Source organism: Dipodomys merriami, unplaced genomic scaffold, assembly GCF_024711535.1.
Source record: "Dipodomys merriami isolate MVZ:Mamm:240054 unplaced genomic scaffold, mDipMer1.0.p SCAF_1559, whole genome shotgun sequence".
Classification (NCBI taxonomy): Eukaryota; Metazoa; Chordata; class Mammalia; order Rodentia; family Heteromyidae; genus Dipodomys; species Dipodomys merriami.
In genome coordinates this window covers 39,084-46,918 of record NW_027202892.1, presented here as the reverse complement: position 1 = coordinate 46,918, position 7,835 = coordinate 39,084, and the positions used below count along the sequence as shown (strand labels likewise).

General features: G+C 35.1%; 1 non-coding gene across 1 annotated transcript; it reads right to left on the bottom strand.

The window, feature by feature from the left end:
- Window positions 1-3,252: 3,252 nt before the first annotated feature.
- Window positions 3,253-3,358, bottom strand: LOC138827424 (U6 spliceosomal RNA). The gene has a single exon (XR_011372097.1). It is a non-coding gene; the product is annotated as a U6 spliceosomal RNA (small nuclear RNA).
- Window positions 3,359-7,835: the final 4,477 nt, after the last annotated feature.

Sequence of the window (7,835 nt, the reverse complement as noted above, 5' to 3'; positions counted from 1 at the left end):
GATGTATTTGAAATGAAGAAAAATGTTATGTTCTGATCTTTGTAAACGCACACACACATACACACACCCAGACACAACACACACACACACACACACACACACACACACACACACACACACACACACACACACACATACAAATCCTCAAACATTAAGACAGAATTTTTTTTTTAAAGTAAAGCAAAGTGGAACTTCTGGGGCATTTAGTTCACATACAGTTCCCCTCAGCTTATACTGCCTCTACAAGAATGAGAAAAGAGTACATCATTCTAAGGACTCTTATACTCAAGATAACATTTGCTATAATGCTAATGTTATTACCATTTTAGTGTTGGGAAAAATTGTAAATAAAGGCACTAAGTGCATGACCCAAGACACACAGTGAGGAAGAAATTGAGTCAAAATTTCCAAAAGTCTTTCAGCAATACACAAATGCTTTAAATTCTCTCTATTCTCTGATACTCTCAATTCAATACTCATATTGTCCAAGAAATAATACCATAGCAATTATTGCCCATGTTGATTGTTTTCTGTTACAATTTGCCATCAACACAGACTGCGTTGGTGACACTGGGTTATCATACACAGAGCTGAGCTTATAAATTATGGTCCAAAGAGAGGCAAATTTCTTCTGTCCCATAGTTCCAGTATCGTTTTTAAAAAGTACTAAATATTTTAAATATCATCACTTACTGTATTTTCAGAATTAAAGAATGAAAAAATTCACATATAACCAATCCAAAACGCTTTAAAACTAGGAGATGATAAAACAGGGCTCTGTGAAGTAAACTTTCTTCTACGTTTAAAATTATTCTAACAGCCTTGTGGTTCGTCACACCTGTAATCCTAACTACTCGGGATACCTACTTAGGAGCCTGAGATCTGGGGATAACATTTGGAAGCCAATCACGGCAAACTAAATTCATGAGATTATTTTTCAGAAATTTTAATGAACTAGCAAAGGGCCAGGAATGGAGATGTAGTTCATATAGTAGCTTACCAATCGAGAGAGAAAGACGTAGCGAGACCTTGAAGCCCTGATTTCAAACTCTGAGCATGCCAACACGCAGGAATGCACACACACTCACTTTTCCAAAATATCTTCATATCAGTGTTTTGCATTGATTTCTTTGTGAATGATATTATATGGGTAAAAGAGGCAAAATAATCTCTTCCATCTCAAAACGGTTTTATACATTTTTGTTGTAAAAATACTGAACAGAGAGGTTACAGTTACATGAGCAAAGTAATAAGTACAATTCCTATCAAGCATTGCTAACTCCTCCTTTGTTTTTCCTCCACAATTCCTTCCCTTCCACCTCCACAAGTACACTCCTCACGCCCCCAATCCCCACCCAATGTCCCCAGCCTAAATTGTAAAGTTCATTTTTCAAAATAATATCTTGTGCATCTATTGTTATACAATGGGTCAAACTGTATTCCTATTTAAGCATGCTGTTTTCTCCTTTTCCCTCCCTAAATCAGAGAAGTGTATATACAAGATGCAGGTGCACCAATGTCAAATAAAGTGAAAACGGGGTTTATACTGTTGGGGAGAAACGTATGAAAACAAAAAAAAATCACGTCATACATTATAAATATGTGAGAAACAACAGCAAGAAAGAAAAAAACGTCTTGTGTCTCAATCTTGGGGATCATTTAGCTTAACATCAACTTATCTATTCATATACACATAGCTTTTCAACTTTTCTGCTTATCCCAGACATATACTAGTTATTGCAAATAAGGGATACCATGGGACCTATGTTTTTTGGACTTGGCTTACATCAGTTAATATAATTTTTTCCAAGTCTTTCCATTTCCTAACAAATTGGGCGATGACATTCTTTCTGATGGAGGCATATAATTTATATATATATATATAGCATTATATATATATATATATATATATATATAGTATATGTGTGTGTGTGTGTAGACACATATACACACAGAGCATTTTCCTTTTTTGTTTTTTAGAGCAACTTAGTTTTGCACCTTCATCATTTTTTCAAATATTTTTATTGTGATTAAGTGGTTACATAATTTCCCAAATTTAACAATATTGTGGGATAGTGATGCTTAGTTAAAGTCACAAACATATTCTAACTTTGATGGAGCAAATTATCTATCATAGTCTACAACATTTATGAATTCTATGAGCTTTGAAATAGAGTTATTTCTTCCATATGTATACTTTTTTGTTTTGAAATATGTACATTTCTTTTTTTCCCATAGCGTCAGCAATTCCCTCTTTCCCATTTGTTCCCTCCTTCCCTTCAATGACATTGATTTGCTTAGTTAATTTTGGTCAATGTCCAGTGCAGCTGATGGATCCCACTGCTGTATGTTTTTCCCTGATTCCCTCTAGTTCTTTGTCGTCCTCCTGGTTTTCCTTCAGTGTACACATATGATCAGCAGAATGGGGTTATTTAGTAGTGATTCAACCAGATGAGTGGAAGTCCTTGGTTTCTTAAGTGTTGTTAATTTTGTCGTATCACCTTACATTTTGCATTTAACATCCACTTATCACCGAGAAAATGTGCTGTTTGTCTCTTTGCTCTTGGCTTACCTTGCTCAACATGATTTCCTGTAGCTTGATTGATTTCCCTGCTAATGCCATTATTTTGTCCTTTCTAATGGCAGGAATATATTCCATTGTGTATAGTTACCACAGTTTTTGGATCCATTCATCTCTGGTGGGACATATGGGTTGTTTTCATATCCTGGCTATTGTGAACAGTGCTGCAATAAACAAGGAGGTGCATGTTTCTTTGAATATTGCTACGTGTTGTTCAGGATAGATGCCTAGAAGTGGTATGAGTGGGCCATAAGGAATGTCAATATTTAGCTTTCTGAGGACTCACCAGACTGATTTCCAAAGTGGTTGTGTAAGTGTACATTCACACACACACACACACACACACACACACACACACACACACACACACACACACACACACACACACTCACAACGTTTTCTTGATCCATTCTTCTACTGAGGGGCATCGGGGTTGGTTCCATATCTTACCTATGGCAAATTATGCTACAATAAACATTGTTGTGGTGGTAATTTTAGTATGGACTTGTTTATGATCATTTGGGAGAATGCCCAAAAGTGGGATTGCCGTGTAATAGGGGAGCTCTATGTGGAGTCTTTTGAGGAACCTCCAAACTGCTTTCCAAAGTGGATTAACAAGTTTACTCTCCCACCAAGAATGCAGTAGGATCCCTTCCAGCATCTGTTGTTGTAAAAATATGGAACGATTCACTAATTTGCGTGTCATCCTTGGGCAGAGACCATGCTGATCTTCTCTGTATGTTCCAATTTTAGTGTATGTGCAGCCAAATTGAGCACAGAACATTTTTTATATATGAAGAGTAATTAATTTTCTTAAACTAGATAATTCAACAAAAAGTAAGTTCAAAAGAATTGTGAAATTTTAGAACCATGTATTTCTTACGTAAAGCACACATTTAAGAATAAAGTCAAGGTTGACATGCCAAAAACAAAATAATTCCAGATATTTGTTGTTCATGAGATGTGTAGGAGGAGGAAGTCAATTATTCTACACAAGGCACCTGTCATAATGTTCATTGCAGCAAATGTTAAAGTTTGTTAAAAGTTTTAATATTTTAAGTATGTTTAATTTTGGGATTTGCTTATATATGACAAAATTAAGACTGTTTGGCAGGTCTTAAAATTTTTCAATAAAGTATATAATATTTCTGGTAGCATGTACTAGTAAGTATGTACATTTCAGAGTTTATAGAAACTTTACTAATGAGAAGGTGCAATGACTGTGTGAAGAAGCAGAGTGAAGAGTTAAGATTTTAATTACAGAGTTTCTGTTAAATCTTTAGGGCTCCCTTACATTATATGTTAGTGATGAACAAATAATGATATAAGCCACATACAAATGATGAGATGAACTATAAATAGTAATCTTAGTGGGTAAATTTAAAGGCTACTGATAGTATCCAATTTTAAATTTACAGGAATATGAGAAAATAGTAAAATCTACTGTGTACACTTCAAATACTGAAAACCCTGGTAATTGTTTTGTTTTTTATTTTAGTCATCATTAATATTTAATTATTGTTTTCTGTATTTATAGAATTTTTCCTTGTTGTAATATAATACAACTTTTTGTGAGTCGTGCTTAAGAGGTACTTTGAAAATGTTATTGGGATGGCCACACCATTTTTCATAGGTGCATGTGAATTTACAAAGAGCAAAACTAAAAACAAAATATTGATTAAAAATTTTATCAAATAGAGTCTGAATCAGGAGTGTTGATAAATGTCCACACCTAAAATCTTAACCCTAGGCTGAGGTAGTGGTATTACAGAGTTGAGGCCACAAAATTGAGAAACTGTGTTTTGTTTTGTGTTTTTGCTTTGTTTTTGTTGGTTGTGGGGCTTGAACTCTGGGTCTTGGGTACTGTCCCTCAGCTCTTCAGCTCAAGGCTAGCGCTACCACTTGAGCCACAGCACCACTTTCATCTTTTTATGCTTATGTCATGCTGAGGAATGAAATCCAGGATCACATGCATGCAAGGCAAGCACTCTACCACTTATCCACCTTCCCAGCACCTCAGAAACTGATTTAAAAAATCATCTGAACAATATTTGCTTTCTGCTTTGGGTTATATAACGAAATATGTGAACACATTTTTATATTTTTTTTTTATCAAAATAACTTTATATTTTATGTTGATGAGTTATCATACATCAAATACCTTCAAATGTACAGGTAGAGTCTCAATATAGCAGTATGAGTATTCTCATATACTTCTCGTTTATTTGTTATGCACTTTAAGTATGATATTTCTTTCTCTTTCACCCTCTCTCCTTTCTACTCTTTCTCTTTCATGCTCCATGTCTGCTATTTAGAATTTTTTCTGGTCTACTATTATCCTTCAGGATCAACTGGTTTTGTGGGAACATGATAGGGACCATCAGTTACCCTTGCATTCTTTAAGAGTTATAACAGTGACGTGAAATTATGCTTTGCCATTTGAAATGGCAAAACAACAGCTCTAGAAATTCCTTTTCACTTTTAGTACTATTATAAATTTTATCTCATACGAATCATTGGGACTGATAAGATACGTTTAGCCTGGCACCTAAAAGTTCTTTTTCTTTTACAAACAACATTTTTCTTATATTATCAGTAAGTAAAAAGAAAAACAAAGCTATCTTATGGAAAGTAGGCTGAAGTTGTTCACATGGATGAAAAACAAGGTAATGGGGGAAGGGAGTACAAAGGATACCCCTCATATAGCACAGATCCTTAGAGCAGTTTATCATGTACACTTTGTGATAAGGACAATGTGCTGGGAACTGCAAATTAAATCACTGAACACCTGATATATATATATATATATATATGCACATATATTTATATATGTATATTTATTTATATATGCATATATGTATATATTGGCCCATATATGTACACAATAATGTTACTATACACACAAATACACACATACGTACACACATGTACACATGCACAAATGGAGAAAGACACATAGATATAGCCAACACAAGTTTCACTAGTTGTTGAATATGCCTTAGACAGAATGTTTGGAAACAAATGTATTGAGGATGTATTTGTGTTTGAGAGTTCTTTTACCACTCCTCTCATCTCTTCCAACTGGTAGGTTTAGAGAGATTCGACTTGAAAAATGCAGTACAAGTGATAGCAAGTCACTCGGAAATCTCAATAAGTATAGGTCGTATGGTGTCTACCAGCTCTCCATGGAGTGCTTGATCTTGTAGGCATTCCCAACAGCCAAAGGAGTAGGACAATATCCTTGTTAAGAATAAAGTTATAAGGCTTTAAATGGCATCATTCCTTGGGCTCTTTTCCAACAGCCAGCATCAATTCCTAAGCAGATGAGTGACTCCCCAGAAGACTGGAGCACAGGTCAAAATTTAACCAACCCATATGAAAAGTTTAAAGTGAGAAATGTTGACTGAGTTCGTGCTGATGTCCTTGCCACGAAAATGAGAAAAAAAGCAAGTTTTTTATGTATTAAAATTTGAGAATAATTTGTAACCTGTCAACAAATGTGTAGAACACAATTATAACAACTGACAAAAGATGATGTGCATTTCATTTATATGCTTTTGGACTTGGAAAATGTTTTTAAGTGTGTCTACACAAGTAGATCAGTATGAAACAAGCCAGCATTTTTTCATTTAAGATACAAAGAAAGGATACAGGTTGACCCATTGTAACAATGAGATTTGCAAGATACTACTAGAGGGGGGTGGACGGAGGTGTTATGGATGTGTGAAGGTAAGGAATAGTAGGGGAAAAACAAAGGAGGTGGTAAAAATGCTCAATCAAAAATGTACTTATTATCTTACTTATGTAACTGTAACCCCTCTGTACAGTATCTTTACAATGAAATATATATTAAAAACATACAAGGAAAACTGTACTGATAGCAAGTGGTATTTGTCACTCAATGTAAGTAAGGTATTGATTTTAGGACCACAAGCATACTAAAATTTTGGATGCTCAAATTCTCTACATAAATACAGTATATTATTTTCATTAGACTCTGCCCACAACCTAGTGCAGTGTAATTTCTGTGAAAATTTTTACTACATTCTATGTTTGTAATGGAAAATAAAATATATGCACAATCAACAGATACAAATTTATTTCAGATAGTTTTTGTCTGCATTTTGTGGATGGAATTGTGAGAGCTAATTTGAAAAGCACAAATTTAATCACCAAGAGCAGTCTTCAAGATGTAACAAAGATCTATAACAGCATCATTGAATGGTATGGGACTCTAAGGAGAAGTACTTGAATTGAAACATTATCAGAAAGTGTAAGCATGCAAAGACTATTTAGAAATGCAGCTGCTAGATTTCTAATGGAGAGCTTTTATAACATTTTGTGAAACACAAGTCAGGACCTCATGGAAGTGTAGACAATTTTCCTCCACCTTTCTGTCAATCTTGGTCATTATCAATCATAACATAGCTAATCTAGAATAATCCTGTAATAAGAAAATGTTTATGAGAAGTGAGGGAAGATAGTGGAGGAGAAGCTGGAGGCTAAACAATCTCTAGCATAGAAAGCAGTTTTAGTGTTCCAGAGAACAGTACTAGGCTAGAGTATCACACCAAGTGTGCCATCACAATACAGAGTTTGGCTAGAGAGGGAAAATCCAGGGAAGGAGACAGATCTGAACAGTTGCTATAGCCATGGCTGAGGCAGCTTTGGTGGCGGGCATAGCCATCCCGCCATACCTACAACAGAGAGGGTCCAGGAAAAAGGCACCAGACACAGTGGGTGAGCAGATTCAACTCAACACCAGCAACAACTGAAAAGGAGTAAATGAGTTAAACAGGCCCATATCAAACATTGAAATAGAAAAAGCAGTAAGAGACCTCCTGTCTAAGAAAAGCCCAGGACCACATGGATTTACAGCGGAATTCTACAAGGCTTTCAAAGCAAAGCTCATACCAATACTCCTCCAACTCTTCAATGAAATTGAAAGAGAAAGTTCACAACCAAACTAAGTCTATGAAGCCATAATAACCTTCATCCCAAAACCAGGCAGGAAAATCATCAATGAAAGAGGATTAGACACACATTACATTGATGAACATTGATGCCAAACTTCTCAACAAAATTTTGGCCAAATAATTCAACAATTCATCCAAAAAATTACATACCATGATGAAACAGGATTCAGTTCAGGGATGCAAAGCTGTTTCAATATACACAAATCCATTAATTAACACTACTTTATGATGAAGTTTCTGGATAAACTAGGAATCCAGGGAACATTCCTCAATAAAAT